Source organism: Sminthopsis crassicaudata, chromosome 3, assembly GCF_048593235.1.
Source record: "Sminthopsis crassicaudata isolate SCR6 chromosome 3, ASM4859323v1, whole genome shotgun sequence".
Lineage (NCBI taxonomy): Eukaryota > Metazoa > Chordata > Mammalia > Dasyuromorphia > Dasyuridae > Sminthopsis > Sminthopsis crassicaudata.
Window position 1 is genome coordinate 646,002,753 of NC_133619.1, and position 18,607 is coordinate 646,021,359.

The 18,607-nt window shown below is 38.9% G+C and overlaps 1 protein-coding gene across 2 annotated transcripts in view; it reads left to right on the forward strand.

Moving 5' to 3' along the window:
* The window catches only part of LOC141565000 (uncharacterized), a 76,934-nt gene that overhangs the window by 37,198 nt on the left and 21,129 nt on the right, over window positions 1-18,607 (forward strand). Inside the window, exon 1 of one of the 2 annotated variants that reach the window (XM_074307952.1) lies at window positions 9,468-9,640. The exons of the other annotated variant lie outside the window; for it this stretch is intronic. The gene's annotated coding sequence lies outside the window, so the exon portion shown is untranslated. Of the gene's footprint in view, window positions 1-9,467; window positions 9,641-18,607 lie in introns of those variants that run through there. 2 annotated transcript variants of the gene reach the window in all.

Below are 18,607 nucleotides of genomic sequence, written 5' to 3' on the forward strand. Positions count from 1 at the left end.
CAGCTGTCACAGCTGCTGTCCAGTATATTCCTGGGTTTTTCTGCTTGGAGTCCGAACATGGGTGACTGTCACCAGGTTGCTTATAGGAGTCTGTATCAATAAACCTGATGCTACTACTTCCCCTGGTTGATAAGTCACACATTGTCTCCCTGTGTTAGTGATTGGGATATTATCTACACATTCCCCAGTTTCCCACATCAGTGTATGAATGAACACTGCCTTGTAAGTACTCTCAGGAGGTGAAATGGTCAAGCCTACTGTGCCTGGAGGCAAGGGATCCATAGGTTGGAGAGGAACAGATTTCACCTCTCTGGGGGTATCTCAATTGTCCCAGCTGCATACAACTCTATCCTCCCTAATTGTAGTCCCTTTCTCCCATCATGTTGCTTCCTGGCTGACTGATTGTGTAATCCCTTTCTCCCCTCAGATGGCTTCCTGGCTGATTGGTCATGTCTGGGTATTGGACCTGGAGGCACTCTCTGGCTGTGGCATCGGCTGCCATCATGCCCCAAGTTTTTTTTGCTTAGGGCCCTGGAGCTGGGCCCCTCATCCCGTTTTCCTGAATCAGTCTACACTCTGAGGCCCAATGGAGTCCTCTGTTGCATTTTGGACATGGGGTTTTGGGTCTTGTTCTCCCAGCCTGTCTTCTCACTCTGTCTCTATGCCAACATTGAGCTTTCAAATGGCCTACTTTACCACATTGAAAGCATTGACGAGCCTCTCTGGAAACCCCTTGCCAAAAGGGATCCTGTCTCCCCATGTTGGGATCTTGGGAAGTCTGCATCATAGCCTGGCTATAAAAGGTATTTGTGCCCATTGTGGCACAGCGTCTTGTGATCTCCTCTAAAGGAGCATCCTTACGTATTCCTAATATAATCCTTCTACAAACCTCATTGGCATTGTCTCTAGCAAGTTGCCTCACCAAAGTGTCTGTTACTTCATTTTCACCATTAATCTGTATGACAGCTGTCTGCAAACGTGCCACAAAATCAGCAAAATGTTCATTTGGTCCCTGTACAATTTTTGTGTAGGTCTCACCCTTGTAGTTTTTACTGGGGAGAGAAGCCCATGCTTTGATAGCAGCAGCAGAAATTTGCTCAAATGCTGTTATGGAGTAATTAATCTGTACTGAAGCGTCTGCATAAGAACTTACACCTATTAGTAGGTCATAGGTGATGGAAGTATTAGCTGCACTTTGACTATTTTGTTGGGCTTGAATTCTACAGAGCTCAGTAAATTCAGAAAACCACAACAAATTTTGTCCAGGTTCTAAGCACACTTTTGCAATGACTTTCCAGTCACTAGGGGTTAAGGTTTCATAAGCCAAATTGTGTATTAACATCTTAACATAATCTGATGTAGCCCCAAAGACAGTGAAAAGATTTTTTCAGGTTTTTAAGGACATCCATATTAAAAGGAGCATATCTTCTACTCTCTTGACCTGCAGAATTATACTGTTGAATCACGGGAAAAATTTGAAGTTTGAAATCATTATCTACTTCTTTTCCATTTTCAATTGCTTCAATAAGCCCTCTTTCTAATCTAGTTACTGGAGTGGGCAGTTGTTGGGGGGGGGGCTCTGTGTGGGAGGAGGGGGGCGCTGCTGATGTCACCGCCCCTCCCACTACTCCTCCTCCCTCCGTCCCTGAAGGTGGAGTGGATGTGGGCTGATCAATAATCTGCTCTCTAGGTGGGGTTGAAATTTCTTCCGGACAATCAGAGTCAACACACTCAGATTCCTTGTTCAAATCCCCTTGCCCTCTGGCAATGTCCTGAGTTTGCCTATCTTCTACCTTTTGTTCCTCAAGCTTCCTTCTCTGTGCCTTTTTAGAACTCTTCCTTCTTCTAAACTCTTCTTGATAGCTTAAGTCTAATAGAATCAAGTTGTATAGATAAAATACCTCTGGGAAAATTTGACAAAGCCCATTTTTTGAGTAAAATTCTTTCATTTCAAGTCCCACTAGCTTCCATTTATCTATACGTAGTTTTTCTTCATTTAAGAACCAAGGGGACGTGCGACTCAATGAGTGTAAGAGATTATTCATTTGTGGGATGGGAACAAATAAACTTTTCTCATCAATTATCTTAATTATATCCTCTATAGCATTGCTAGATGAGGCAGGGGCTGGGGTTGGAGCAGGGTCAGCTGAGGCCCAGGATTTACCTAACATCTGCCCCATCTCAGTTACTAGAGATTGCTGATTTAGTCCTTAACAAGGTAAATTCCTTATTTCTATTAGAATACTCACCTAATCTCCTGGTCACAGGAGGACTTCGGTGGAAGTAGGGTGCCAGCCACACGTTGGACGCCAAATGCTGGAACTCTATCTTTCCAGAAATCAGCAGGAGTCAGGACCACTAAATGTCTTTATTCTAGATCTTTACCGTCACCTCCAAAGCCAGGTCACGAGTGCAAATGAGCATGAGTTCCACCACCCAAGTTTCTCTTACTCCTCCCACACAAGTCACTTCCCTCTCTTTGTCCCACCAATCAAGTCAGCACAGAACAGCTGGGGAGGGTCAACCTTCAAACAAGTTAATAGGGTTAATTGGCAATTAATCTCACGTGCTTCATTATCCAAGTGCATTGCTCAGTTCTAGCCCTTTACAGATACTTCTCTTTTTTCTAATGGGATTAAGGTCTGTTTCTCACTTTTGACTGGAAGCATTGATACCTGAACTCTAGAGATCACAAATACTGTCTGGTTTTCAATTTCAGTATACAATTCTAATAAGTAAAATTGTAAAAATCTAATGTTTCTTTGGTAACAATTACAGTCTCCCCCATAAATGCATATTTCCCTCCCAGACAGCCATTAGTATAAAACTGGTATACAATTCTTGTGCCATTTGTCCAAGAACCACATCCCAAGAGGATTTTCCATGTGCCAAATGGTCGGCTCAATTCTTGAGTGACAAGAATGTTTACCATGGAAAGCTTATGCTTTATAAGGAGCCAACCTGATGACCCATTACATAGACACACTACTGCAACCCTCCCAGGTGGACAAGGGTATCACTATGACAAGGCATCCCCTGCATGTCCAACATGTGTCACATGATACCCCATCCCGCTTGAGACAATCCTAGACCATGGTGGGTCCACCCCACCTTTTAGCCTCTATTGCCAGTCCTGATTGTGTGTAACACAAACTCATATGTATAGAGAAAACATCTTGCTAGTAGTTTTGGGGGTATGTCTTCTCCTCCTGTTGGACGGTCACCTCTTCTTCCTTCTTTTCCTATTCAGTTCTATGGACAACTTTGAGATGTCTGGTGGGAATCCATTGCTGAAGGTTTTCTCCTGTGCAGATACAAGCATATCCTAGCCCCCACCTTAGAACCCTATAAAGTCCCTCTCATCCTTGAGGACCCTTTTTCATTACCATGGTCTTGTTCTTAGGGAGACTTCTTAATGAAGATGGGGTGTTATCTTTGAATGATTCTCTGTCTAATTCACCAAAGAGCTGGACTTAAATCATTTGAATCAAATTTTAAGTAATGTATTGTGTACACTACTTTATCTATATCTTTCTGAGGGACCCTACTTCCATCTTCCTGTTTTTGTTTTTTGCCAAATCTCTTGAGGGTCTGATTAGTCCTTTCTATAATGGCCTGCCCTGTAGGGTTGTAAGGAATCCCCAAAATATGCTATATGGAGAATTCTCTTAAGAACTGTTTTTAATATTTTTGAGGTAGATGAGAGCTCATTATTAGTCTTAATGGTGTGTGGGATACTCATAGAGGGAAAACAGCGAAATAAATGATTTATCACATGTGAAGCAGCTTCCCCTCCTTGACAGGATGCAGCTACAAAACCTGAATTAAGTGTCAACTATAACATGAATGCATGTTTTCCCCATATGTGTAACATCCGTATGTCATATATCATTTGGCCTGTCATCTCTGGGGTTAGTCTCCAGTCCTACAGGTCTTTGAGAATATGGTACACAAGCTACACATCTTTTTACTATGCTTGTTCTTGCCAGGAAACCCCATACAATCTCTGGAGATATCTGGCAGACAGATGCAAATGTGCATGAGCTTTTATTGCTTGTTCTAGAGGGCAGAGAAGAATACATTGTGTAAACAGACCATCCACTATTTTATTTCCTATATATATAGGTTCCACCCCATTTGTATGAGAGTGGATGTGCATGATATAAAAAGGGTGGACCCTCATTAAAAGCACTTCTTGTACCTCCTGAAATAATAAGATAGGTCCTGTTTGAGTCTTTATATATGCTGCCTCTATTCTTTGGATCACCCCAACTAGATAGTGACTATCTGAAATGATATTAATGTATTTGTCTATTTTCAATGCTTGTATACAGGTCATTTTGTGTTGAGGTATAAGGTGTAGTGAATACATTAGAGATGCCCAATTGTGAGGAATACATGGCTACTTTAATTTTCTTGGTAGCATCAGTGAACATATTAGGGCCTTTAAGTGGGTGTATTTTTGTTTTTGTGGGAAATATCCATTGCCAGTGTTCATAGAATGGTAACTGGATCAGGATTTTTCCTTTTCTTACTTCTCCTAACCCTAACAAAATGGGCCAAGCTTCCTGAGTAGGTATTTAACAATCTAACCTATCATTATCTAGGTTAATCCATGTAATTCCTATTTCTGCTATTAATTGGATAATTCTGAGCAATGTATTCCTTGCTATTTCAGCTGTTGTGTCTAAGTATGGTTCTTTGTCTTTGAGGTATATAACCATCCATAAACGTCATTGTTTTGGTGTATAACTCCTATGGATTGTACAGGAGCTAAAATAACAGAACCGTGTAATCTTTTTTACAGAATCATCCTCTGAGTGCTTGCTTTTGCTATTATTTCTATTACCTGCATTGTGCTGTCAAAGGCTTCAGGAGTCCATGTCCTGCTGGAATCTAAGTGAGGATCGCCCTCTAGCATTTTATACAGAGGAAACATTAGAGTGTTGAGTATACAAGCTCGGGGCCTAAGCCATAGAATGTCCCCAATCAATTTTTAGATCTGATTAAATGTGTGTACCTGATCAGTTTGGAATTCAGGTGGTTTTTGATATACATCTTCTGGCTGAACAGTGAACCCCAAATAACTAAAGGGGATGTCATCCATCCATTTTTCAGTTTCTAGCCACTACAAAAAGGGCTGCCACAAACATTTTGGCACACACAGGTCCCTTTTCCTTCTTTACTATTTCCTTGGGATATAAGCCCAATAGTAGCTCTGCTGGGTCAAAGGGTATGCACAGTTTGATAACTTTTTGGGCATAGTTCCAAATTGCTCTCCAGAATGGCTGCATTCTTTCACAATGCATCAGTGTTCCAGTTTTCCCACATGCCCTCCAACATTCATCATTATTTGTTCCTGTCATCTTAGCCAATCTGACAGGTGTGTAGTGGTATCTCAGAGTTGACTTAATTTGCATTTCTCTAGACAGTAGTGATTTGGAACACTCTTTCATATGAGTGGAAATAGTTTCAATTTCATCATCTGAAAATTGTCTGTTCATATCCTTTGACCATTTATCAATTGGAGAATGGCTTGATTTCTTACAAATCAGAGTCAATTCTCTGGATATTTTGGAGATGAGGCCTTTATCAGAACCTTTAACTGTAAAAATGTTTTCCCAATTTGTTACTTCCCTTCTAATCTTCTTTTCATTAGTTTTGTTTTACAAAAGCTTTTTAATTTGATGTAATCAAAATTTTCTATTTTGTGATCCATATTGATCTCTAGTTCTCCTTTGGTCACAAATTCCTTCCTCCTCCACAAGTCTGAGAGATAAACTATCCTATGTTCCTCTAATTTATTTATGATCTCGTTCTTTATGACTAAATCATGGACCCATTTTGACGTTATCTTGGTATGTGGTATTAAGTGTGGGTCCATGCCTACTTTCTGCCATACTAATTTCTAGTTTTCTCAGCAGTTTTTGTCAAATAATGAATTCTTATCCCAAAAGTTGGGATCTTTGGGTTTGTCAAACATTAGATTGCTATATTTATTCATTATCTTGTCCTGTGAACCTAACCTATTCCACTGATCAACTAGTCTATTTCTTAGTCAATACCAAATGTTTTTGGTGACTGCTGCTTTATAATACAGTTTTAGATCAGGTACAGCTAGGCCACTTTCATTTGATTTTTTTTTCATTAATTCCCTTGAAATTAACAACCTTTTATTCTTCCTTATGAATTTTGTTGTTATTTTGTCTAGGTTGTTGAAATAGCTTCTTGGGAGTCTGGTATAGCACTCAATAAATAGACTAGTTTGGGGAGTATTGTCATCTTTATTATATTCGCTCAGCCTCTCCAAGAGTACTTAATATTTTTCCAATTATTTAAATATGACTTTATTTTTGTGGCAAGTATTTTGCAATTTTGCTCATATAATTCCTGACTTTCCTTTGGTACCTAGATTCCCAAATATTTTATACTATCCACAGTTATTTTGAATGGAATTTCTCTTTGTATCTCTTGATGTTGGATTTTGTTGGTAATGTATAAAAATGCTGAGGATTTACTTGGATTTGTTTTGTATCCTGCAACTTTGCTAAAGTTATGAATTATTTCTAATAGCTTTTTAGCAGAATGTCTGGGGTTCTCTAACTATACCATCATATCATCTGCAATGTACAAAACTTTTTTGTGGCTTTCAGAATATCATGAGTTATGTAGGATTCAAGCCCAATGCAACAAGCAAACTGTAGTTAACATACAAATTACTTGTGACCAACTAGCAAGTGAAGTCAGTTTGCAGGTAATTCAGCACAGCCTAAGTACCCCATAACAGTGTATGAACAAATTGCTACTGCTGCAATAAAAGCTTGGGGTTCCCTCCCAGGGAAAGATCAGCTTTAGGGCCCCAGATGGGGCATGATGGTGTTTGGGACAAGAAGACCTGCCCAAATTGACTACTCAGGGATATAAAGCAAAATTATTTATTAGAATCTCGAAAAGCAGACCCCATCCTGGTCTGTGAGCCAAATTTCACAGCAGGATAAGGCCAGAGCCTTGAAAATGCTTATAGCTTTTATACATTTCAAACAAAGAACTTCCAAAATCCCGCCCGCTATATGTTGTGATTGGTCACCGAAGTCTACTGTACCCCTAGTTAGTATTAGACAAAGTGATATCGGCCATGTTGGACAATGGAATGTTGTTTAGGCCTTATCTAAAATCACATGATTCTGGAGAAGCTGAAACTGAGGCCTAATAGGCTTGGTCTACTTTACTAAACAGTTTCTGATCAATATGTGCTGTTAAGTTCTTCACCCTTTTCCCACACAATGGCAACCCAAGGTTACACCTTTAGAAGTTCAGGACTCTGATGTGATCAATCAACAAAAAATCAATCAGACATCAGAAAGGGATTACAATTGGGGAGAATACAAGCTTTTTTAACCCAACAGAAGGGCAGTGTCCAGTTCAAGCAGCTCCAATGTAATTGCCAGATGATGAGGAGAAATTTAGAAAGTGGTAAAGTAAATCCCTTTCTGTTGTCTGATATCAAGTAAGGATTCATCTACTTCAGAGTTTGAATAGGCCTGAAGGACTTTGAAAATTGAGTCAAGGGTATATTTAAAGTCTCCTTCCTGCTATTCTCCCATGATATAATTTTCTCACTATTTCAGTCAAATATGGGCAACTAGGTACTTATTGGTCAAGGTCAATTTCTGGGGTAGTTCCTCTGTTTAGAATGTAAGATCCTCAGCCAGTGAGGATGAGGGTCAATGATGGGAGGGGGTATTTACATTGGAGATTGAAATGGACAAAATTCTGGCCCCCTCATCCCTGGGTCAAGGGGCCTCAAGCTTATAGGAAAATGTTGCTAAACTAAATTAAGGGAAGTGTTATGTTCAGACTGGACCCCATCCCCTGGTTCAGGAGACCCTAGACTTTCCGAGAAGTAGGTGTCTACATTGCAAAAACGTTTCCATTGTGTACTCTCTCTCGTCCAGACACTTCCCCATTGTAAAGGAGAAACTGTGTCAGTGATTCCCAAAATTTGTAACAACAAGGCTGTACCAGGATGTAGTAAATGGGCTTAAAAGTGTACCTCACTAAAGGTTGGAGGCTGATCTCTACTAGCCTGTCTAGTGGGGTCAGTCACTGGTCAGCTAATAAATGATGCTTTAAATAGAATAATCTGGTCAGAGCTGTCTATCTCATGTCTGCCCATTTCAAGATTAAAAGTGTTAACCTTGCCCTAGAAGGTGCTTGTCCTCCACAGTTGGAACTCCCCATTCTGGAGAGAATGTATAATACACTTTGCTTTCCTTCTAGAGATCTCTTCAGCTCTTTTAATCAAAGGGTGATCCTTCACCATTTCTGAACTGTAAGGGTCCAAGGTCAGGCAAGCTCAATTGAGATGTAAGTGGACCAATGGTTTTTATGCACCGATGTGCTTAAGAGTTGAGTACTTAGGGACTTCCTTCATGGGTGGGACCTCCACCCATGGCGGGAACCTAGATCTCGTTCTGAAGTCTCAGTCAAGTTCGGGATGTAGACTTCCTCTTTGATTGGCTTGTGTCTGTGACCTCATTGACTCTATTTAAGCTCGAGACAAGTAGCTTTCCTCTCTTTTCCTGTTTTCTCCTTCCTCTTTCCACCAGGATCCTGGACTGGGAAGTTGATACTAAGGTATGTGCAGGAGGTCCTAGGGTAGATGTGATTTATGGGAATAAAGTTTAAGATTGCTGCTCATTTAAACTCTCCGATGCTCTGTTATGCTTCAGCTACTTTCTATAAGATAGTAGCCAGAGGATTCTCAAGACCTCAAAATAGAGGTGACTGATATTATTGATATTATATTTACCAGATTTTCTCTGATAGGCCTAGGAATAAAGACAGATTAGCCATTAGTTAGGGAGAGGAAAATAAAACCCTAGCACTTAGAAAAATCACTTGATTCTTCTGACCATTTGACGCTTTGGACGCACTGCCTTCAAGAGTAGAATGGAGTTATTCTGATCCAATTATGGCGAATGTTTTTTCCTACAGCTCCTACTCATATCACCTCAATGTTTCATTTTTCATGATCTCCCTGAAGAGGCTCAAACATCCCTATTATTATGATGGAAGAACAAGTCTCTTTAAGAGAGCCCTCATTCTAATTTAGATTGGGAGAAAATCCAATCCAATCTGGGTTAACAGTCGAAGGTAAATAGGATCCCCAATGTTCCCAAAGTCGAGTAACAGTCAGCACCTCTAATATGGGACCCACTACTTTCTGTTTGGCTGCAGCCCAGGCTTATTCCAGCCACCCTTTCAACTCCAGAGAGGAAGAAGTCAGCCCCAAAGCTGTGAATGAGAGTGGGGATTGGAGGCAGCCTGGGGGGAGAAGGAGATCTCTGAGCAGAGTGATGGGTGGTGATCCAGGCGGAATATGAGCCCTTGGGGTGGAGTTTGGGAGCTTGGGAGGAGTCTCCCGAGGTGAAGATTTCACGTGATGGGGGCGGGGAAGCAGCTTAGGGCCTGACTTCCTGCTCTTGGTGGTCATAGTAGGAGGCTGCTCATTTTGGGAACTCTCTGGGGCTGGCTAAGGAGGCAACTCTTGGGATCGGGATAAAACTGGCTGGAAACTCGGATTTCTGGACTTGAGATCTCGCTGCCTGTGCGGCAGCTCTGTAGGGGCAGGTCCCAGGTAGGTTTGTCCACCTCCCACTCACCCACCTCCCTACTCACCTCTGTGCTGTTGCTAGTTGCCTTTGTCTTTGCTAATGGAGGATCATCTCTTCACCTGCACCAGGAACGTGCTTCTCTGCCAGACTCGGCTATCGGACAAGCCCGCCCTACGCAGATTCCCCCCCCCCCTATTCCTTCTTTTCTCACCCCAGAACTTCCCAAACGTCAGACGTTACCGTCCCCGGATTTATCTCGGATTCACTTTTTCCCAATTTCAGACCTTGCCCACATGGACCCGGGACTCCCGCCTTGTTCCTGGATCCCGGTTAGAAACGTGGTGCTTCTGCCTTCCGACTTGGGCCCCGAATAGATTCCAGAGTTCTGCCTGCCCTGAGGACCCACTCTGGACGTGGGCCCCAAAACTCCTGCCTGGCTCTGCCTCTCTCCCCCCATCCCCCAGGCCATGGCTCCTTCTTGGCTCACTTTAGAGTCACCAAAGTCTAATCTCTATCAGAGGGTCCCAGGCACACTCTCCAGCTCCTAGGAAGACTCAGGGCACAGTCACCGCTGCTTTCCCGCGATCCGAGTCCCCCCAAGCCTTCTGCCCCTCCAGTGTCCCTGATCTCCTTACCCTGAGGTGGGTCAGTATTTCTCTCTCCCACATCTTACCTGGGCTCTCCTTTCCTCCTGCTTCCCTGCCCCCTCTTTTAAAGCCCTCACTATCCCCACCCCAGGGGGCCAGATCCCAAGCTTCCCCAGCTTCCCTGGCGCCTCCATCCAGAGCCATCGTTCCCTCCCCAAAGTTTATTTCATATTCACAAGGCTTCTACATCCTTCCCCATGCATACATTGTTTCCTCCTAAATTCCGAGAGGAATGTTACCTTGTTACCAGCTCTTCACCTCCCCTCCCCCACTTCTCAGTTGTACTTTTTCCTTTTGCCTAATTTTTGTAATTGTTTCCTTTTACCCTCTCCTGCCTGGACATACACATTTTAATCCCAAACTTTGGGATTTTATACTGATAACATATTCTCATATCTAAGCAAATAATTGGCCTTAATGAGCGCCTTGTAATTAGTCCTTAATGTTTTCCTTTTTTCTGGATCTTTTATATTACATTTTCCATTGAATCCTGGTCATTTTGTTACAAATACAGTTTGTCATATGTCTATTTTCCCCCCTCATTCCACATTGCAGATTTCTGGGTAAATTATGCAGGATGCAAGTCCAGATCTTTTTTTCTTTGAAATTTAATGTAACAAAGGCCATGGTCTTAGAGTAGAAGCTGCTGATTTTGTGAAATCCTGACTATTTTAGTAGTGTCGAAGTCTGTCTTCTGCTTGGATTGCAGTATTTTCTCCTTAATCTGGGAACTGAAATTTTGCTAGCATAAGTTTTCCTTGGGTGATCTCTTCAGTTGGTGAACAGCAGATTTTTTCTTCCCCCCTTTACCTGCTTGTTCTAGAACTTCCGGGCAATTTTCTTTCATAATTTCTTGATTGTTCTTTAAATAATAACTTTTAGGTAGTCCACCAATTCTTATATTGTCTCTCCTTGATCTGTTCTTCAGCTTTTCTAATGAGATGTTTCAGATTCTCTTCTTTGTTTTCTAGTTTAATTATTTTTTGGAGTCATATAATGTCACTCGAGTTCAATTCTATTTTTCAAGAATTTTTTATTACCTCTTACAAATTGATGAACTTATTTTTCATAGTTTCTTGTGTTGCTTTCATTTCCCCTTCTTATATTTCCTTGATCTCTTGTTTGATTTTTGAATTCCTTTTTATGTTCTTTCAGGAACTCCTTTTGGTCTTGTCGCGTACCTTTGAAGTTACCCTTTGGGATAGGAATGGCTTGTTTTTTAACTTCACTATATTTTGGATGTTAATTGTGATCTTCTTTTATACCAAAGTAGCTATTTTGAGGTTCTTTTTCCTTTGATTATTCATCCTGAATTTTCATTTAAATTTTTTTTTAACTTTTAGCAGCTTATAATAAAGATCATTGCTACAGTCAAGTTTAATTTCTGAGTCCTGGGTAATGCTGCCTTAACCCTCAGCTCCTTCTTACTGTTATGTTCTGAATTCTGTCCAATTACTCAACCTCAATATCAGTTCCCACCTAAGGCACATGTAGGGTTTCTCAACTGCTGTCCTGGAAATGTTTTTGTTCCCTAAAGTACTGCACTTTCTTATCAAGTGCTCATTCCTCCTTGTCCACAGCCACAGCCCAGCACAATGTCTGGTCAGCACTGCTAGCCCTTTTATTTGCATAAAACCTTTTTAATTGAATGTAATCAAAATTAGCCATTTTTTTTGTGTTAATATTCTCTAGTTCTTCTTTGGCCACAAATGCCTTTGTTCTCCCCAGGTCTGACAGGCAGACTATCCCTTCTTCTCCCAATTTGTTTATAATGCACTATATCTGAATCAAGAACTCATTCTGACTTTAGATGTTGATCAGTGTCTAGTTTCTGCAATGTGCTAAAAGCAATACAGCATTAAAGAATTTCTAATTCTAATCTGAGACATGATAGCTAGTGTAACTTCTAACCAGATGAGAATTTTGTCTACAAAGTCTCTGAAAGCTGCTCCTGCAGCCTTTTCTTGAAGTCGTGCAGTGAAGGGAACCCTCCACCTGTCAAGGGAACCTCTTCCTTGTTGGGATAGGTCTAGACTTAGAAAGGTCTTCTTTTTATCAAGCATAAATTGGCCATCTTTGTTCCTAATGCTGCCTGATATAAGAAATTTGTCCTTATACTTCCTTCCTTGGTCCCTCAAATTCCAGCACAGTTAGTGGGGAAAAGAAGGGAAAGGGATAATCTATATATACTTTACTATGTGGCAGGCACTCTGCTAAGTATATAAGTATATTTACTCACCATTGTCTTTCTTAACTTTGATTTTTGCCCTATCACTTGATCTTCTCTGCCACTCTCCCCATTCCATCCAGCTCAAAGTTCCTCCCCCATCCCATCCCCCAGTTTCCTCACCTCTATATATTTAGAAGGCTTCCACATCCTTCTGAATGTATACATTGTTTCCTGGTAAATTCAGAGAGTAAAGTTACAATATTACCAGCTCTCCAAACTCCTCCCAACCTGCTTTCTCAGTATTAGCTCTTCCTCTTGCCCAATTTTTATAATTGTTCCCTTTGACCTTTTCCTACCCTTTTACCTACAGTTATATTGATAACATTTTCACATCTGTAAATAGTTGGTATTAATGAATGCCTTAAAATTAGTCTTTAATGTTTTTCTTTTTTCTGGATCTTTTATATTAAATTTTCCATGGAGTTCTGCTCTTTTTGTTACAAATACTTGAAAGTTTTTCAGTTTATCAAAAGACCATTTCCCCCCCTTCATTCAAGATTATATTCAACTTTCTGGGTAAATTATTTTGGATGTAACTGCAGTTCTTTTGTTCTCTGAGATTTAATGTAACCAAACCTCTATGGTCTTTTAGAGTAGAAACTGCTCGGTTTTGTGAAATAATTATAACATTTTTTTGACATGCGTGGGTAATTTTTTTTACAACGTCCCTTGCACTCACTTCTATTCCGATTTTACCCTTCCTTCCCCTAAATGGCAGGCAGTCTTGTACATGTTGAATGTGTTATAGAATATCCTAGATACAATATGAGTCAGAACTGAATTTCTTTTTTAATTATTAATTAATTTAATTAAATTTTGCAAACATTTTATGCATAGGTAATTTTCCAGCATTGACAATGGCAAAACCTTTTGTTTCACCTTTTCCCTTCCTTCTCCCCCTTTCCTGCAGATGTCAGGTTGACCAGTACATGTATATGTATACATGTCGAAACAGTTATTTTGCTGTACAAAAAGAATCGGACTTTGAACAGTGTACAATTAGCCTGTGAAGGAACTCAAAAATGTAGGCAGACAAAAATGTAGGGATTGCGAATTCTATGTTGTGGTTCATAGTCAACTCCCAGAATTCTTTCACTGGTTGTAGCTGGTTCACTTCATTACTGTTCTATTGGAACTGGTTTGGTTCATCTCATTGTTGAAAAGCGCCTCTTCCATCAGAATTGATCATGGTATAGTATTGTTATTGAAGTATAAAATAACCTCCTGGTTCTGCTCATTTCACTCAGCAGCAGTTCATGTAAGTCTCTCCAGGCCTTTCTGAAATCATCCTGTTAGTCATTTCTTACAGAACGATAATATTCATATACCACTATTTATTCAGCCATTCTCCAATTGATGGGCATCCACTCAGTTTCCAGTTTCTGGCCACTACAAAGAGGACTGCCATAAACCTTCTTGCACATATAGGTCCCTTTCCATTCTTTAAAATCTCTTTGGGATATAAGCTCAGTAGTAACATTGCTGGATCAAAGGGTATGCACAGTATGAGAACTCTTCCAGCATAGTTGCAAATTGCTCTCCAGAATGGCTGGATGTATTCACAATTCCACCAACAATGTATCAGTGTCCCAATTTTCTCACATCCATTCCAAAATTCTGCATTATCTTTGCCTGTCATTCTAGCTAATCTGACAGGTATGTAGTGGTATCTCAGAGTTGCTTTAATTCACATTTCTCTGATTAACAATGATTTGGAGTATCTTTTCATATGGCTACAAATACTTTTAATTTCTTCATCTGAGAATTGTCTGTTCATGTCCTTTGACCATTTATCAATTGGAGAATGGTTTGGTTTCTCATAATATAATTTTAGATCTGGTACAGCTAGGGCAGCTTCATTTTTTTTTAATTAATTCCCTTGAAATTCTTGACTTTTTGTTTTTCCATATGAATTTTGTTATTTTTTCTAGGTTATTAAAATAGTTTTTTGTAAGTCTGATTGGTATAGCACTAAATAAATAGATTAGTTTAGGTATTGTCATCTTTATTATATTTGCTTGCCCAATCCAAGAGCATTTAATATTTTTCCAATTGGTTAGATCTGACTTTTTTTGTGTGGAAAGTGTTTTGTAGTTTTGCTCATATACTTTCTGATTTTCCCTTGGCAAATAGATTCCTAAATATTTTATACAATTAATAGTTACTTTAAGTGGAATTACTCTTTGTAGTTGTAATTGTTGCATTTTGTTAGTGATATGTTACAATGCTGATTGATGTGCATTTATTTTATATCCTGCAACTTTGCTGAAGGTGTGGATTATTTCTAATAGCTTTTTAGTAGAATCTCTGGGTAAAACCGAATCTCTTGTTATACAGGAAGAATTTTCTACAATCCTTTTTTATTAAAAAATATTTTTATTTTGCTTTATTATCAGTAGTTACTTTAAATAGAATTACTCTTTGTAGCTATAACTGTTGGATTTTGTTAGTGATGTATTAGAATGCTGATGATTTATGTGGGTGTATTTTGTATCCTGCAACTTTGCTAAAGGTGTGGATTATTTCTAATAGCTTTTTAGTAGAATCTCTGGGCAAAACCGAATTTCTTGTTGCACAGGAATTTTCTACAATTTTTCTCTTTTATTTTAAAAAAATATATTTTTTTTTATTTTATTTTTTAAATTAATTTTATAATTAAAACTTTTTTGACAGTACATATGCATGGGTAATTTTTTACAACATTATCCTATGCACTGACTTCTGTTCAAATTTTCCCCTCCCTTCCTCAATCCCCTCCCCTGGATGGCAGTCCCATAAATGTTAAATATTTTATAGAATATCCTGGATACAATATATGTTGCAGAACCAAATTTCTTGTTGAACCCGAAGAATTGTATTCAGAAGGCAAAAATAACCTGGGAAGAAAAACAAAAATGCAAACTCATTTCCCAGTGTTCCTTCCCTGGTTATAGCTGATTCTGTCAATCATTGATCATTTGGAACTGAATTAGATCTTTTTGTTGAAGATTAACACTTCCATCCAGAATACATCTTCATGTAGTATTGTTGTTGATGGGTTATAATGATCTGGTTCTTCTCGTTTCAGTCAACATCAGTTCGTGTAAGTCTTTCCAAACCTCTCTGTATTCATCCTGCTGGTCATTTCTTAAAGAACAATAATATTCCATAACATTCATATACCACAATTTACCCACCCATTCTCCAACTGATGGGCATCCATTCATTTTCCATTTTCTAGGCACCACAAAAAGGGTTGCCACAAACTTTTTGGCACATACAGGTCCCTTTCCCTTCTTTAGTATTTCTTTGGGATATAATCCCAATAGTAGCACTGCTGGGCTATGTTTGAGAACTTTTTGGGCATAATTCCAGATTGCTGTCCAGAATGGTTGTATTCTTTCACAACTCCCACCAACAATGTATCAATCTCTCAGTTTTCCCAAAGCCCCTCCAATTCTCCAGTTTTTCTAATGAGATGTTTCAAATTCTTTTCTATTTTTTTCTTTAACAATTTTATTAAAGCTTTTTATTATGAAACATGCATGGATAATTTTTCAGCCTTGACCCTTGCAAAACTTTCTGTTCCAAGTATTTTTTCTCCTTCCCCTCTCTCCTCCCCTAGATGTCAGGTAGTTCAATATATGTTAAATCCAATATTTACATATGTATATATAGTTATTTTGCTGCACAAGAAAAAAAAATTGTATATAGAAGGAAAGAAACATCTGAGAATGAAAACAAAATTCAAGTAAGCATCAAAAGAAAGAGGGAAGATAGTTTGTTTTTTGTTCTTTGTGGTTTTTTTGCTTAGGCAATTGGAGTTAATTGACTTACCCAGGTCACACAGCTAGGAAGTGTTAAGTGTCTGAGACCCGATTTGAACTCAGTTCCTCCTGACTTCAGCGTTGGTATTCTTTCCACTGTTCCATCCAGCTGCCGCTAAAAATTTTTTTGAAAGCGTTAAAAATTGTCTTTACATATAATTGGGGAAAAAATAATATTCAGTATAAAAAAAATTGACATCAATCAAACTCAACCTCAATCCCTTCTGTTCCAAACTGTCTTTTGGAAATCTTTAACCACTTATCTGATTTGAGATGTCTTTTTTTTTATTTTATAATAATTTTTTTTTTGACAGTACATATGCATGGGCAATTTTTGACATTATCCCTTGTACTCAGTTTTGTTCTGAATTTTCCCCTCCTTCCCTCCACCCCCTCCCCTAGATGGCAGGCATCTCCTACATGTTAAATGTTATATCCTAGATACAATATATGCGTGCAGAACCAAATTTCTTCTTGCACAGGAAGCATTGGATTCAGAAGGTAAAAACAACCTGGGAAGAAAAACAAAAATGCAAAGAGTTTACACTCATTTCCCAGTGTTTCTCCTCTGGGTGTAGCTGATTCTGTCCATCATTGATCAATTTGAACTGAATTAGATCTTCTCTTTGTTGAAGATATCCACTTCCATCAGAATGCATCCTCATACAGTGTGTGACTTTGGTCTTATCATTTTCCCTATTAATAATTGGGGAAACGGAGGCACACATCTATGACATAATGTGTCCTGGGACACACAGCTAGTAAGAGTATGAGAATGGATTTGAAATCAACCTTTCTTGAGTCTAGTCTCAGTATTCTTAGTACTTCAAGACCAAGTGTCTCTAATTTCTAATAATGGAATTTTAAATTTAATTTAATTTGAAATAAATATGGACTAAAGGGGGAATCACTGCAATTTCCAGGTGTTTGCTATTACAAAGAACCACTTTAAATATCCAATCCATACAACTGATTGTCTTTCCATCTTATATTTACTCACCATTGTCTTTCTCAACCTTGATTTTGCCCTGTCACTTGATCTTCTCTGCCACTCTCCCCATCCCATCCAGCTAAAAGTTTCTCCCCCATCCCATCTCCTAGTTTCCTCACCTCTGTATATTTAAAAGGCTTCTATATCCTTCTGAATGTATACATTGTTTCCTGGTAAATTCAGAGAGTAAAGTTACAATATTACCAGCTCTCCAACCTCCTCCCCACCTGCTTTCTCAGTATTAGTTCTTCCTCTTGCCCAATTTTCATAATTGTTCCCTTTCACCTTTTCCTACCCTTTTACCGACAGTTATATTGATAACATTTTCACATTTATAAGTAAATACGTGGTCTTAATGAAAATTAGTCTTTAATGTTTTTTCTTTTTTCTGGATCTTTTATATTAAATTTTCCATTGAGTTCTGCTCTTTTTGTTACAAATACTTGAAAGCTTTTCAGTTTATCAAAAGTCCATTTTGCCCCCTTCATTCCAGTTATATTCAACTTTCTGGGTAAATTATTCTGGATGCAACTGCAGTTTTTTTGTTCTATGAGATTTTTTTTTTTCCCCCTGAGGCTGGGGTTAAGTGACTTGCCCAGGTTCACACAGCCAGAAAGTGCCAAGTGTCTGAGACCAGATTTGAACTCAGGTCCTCCCGAATTCAGGGCTGGTGTTCTATCCACTGTGCCACCTAACTGCCCCCTCTATGAGATTTAATGTAACCAAACCTATGGTCTTTTAGAGTAGAAACTGCTCAGTTTTGTGAAATCTTGACTATTTCTACAGTATTTTATTGTCTTATTTTCTGGTTAGATGCAATATTTTCTCCTTAATCTGGGAATTTTTAAACCTTCCTAGGATATTCTTATAAGTTTTCCTCTGATCTCTTTCAGTTGTTGAACAGTCCATTTTTTTCTTTCCCTTTTTACCTGCTTGTTCTAGAGCTTCAGAGCCATTTTCTTAATTTCTTGAAATTTTGTATCCAGATTCTTTTAAAAATTATAGCTTTTAGGTAATCACACAATTCTTATATTGTCTCTCCTTTTTCTGTTCTCCAGTTTTTCTTTTTTCTTTTATTGTTTTTATTTTATAATTATAACATTTTTTTTTTTGACAGTACAAATGCATGGGTAATTTTTTACAACATTATCCCTTGCACTCACTTGTGTTCCGATTTTCCCCTTCTTCCCTTCACCCTTTCCCCTACATGGCAGGCAGTCTTATACATGTTGAACATGTTGTAATATATCCTAGATACAATATATGAGTGCAGAACTGAATTTTGTTTTTTATTATTAATTAATTTAATTAATTTT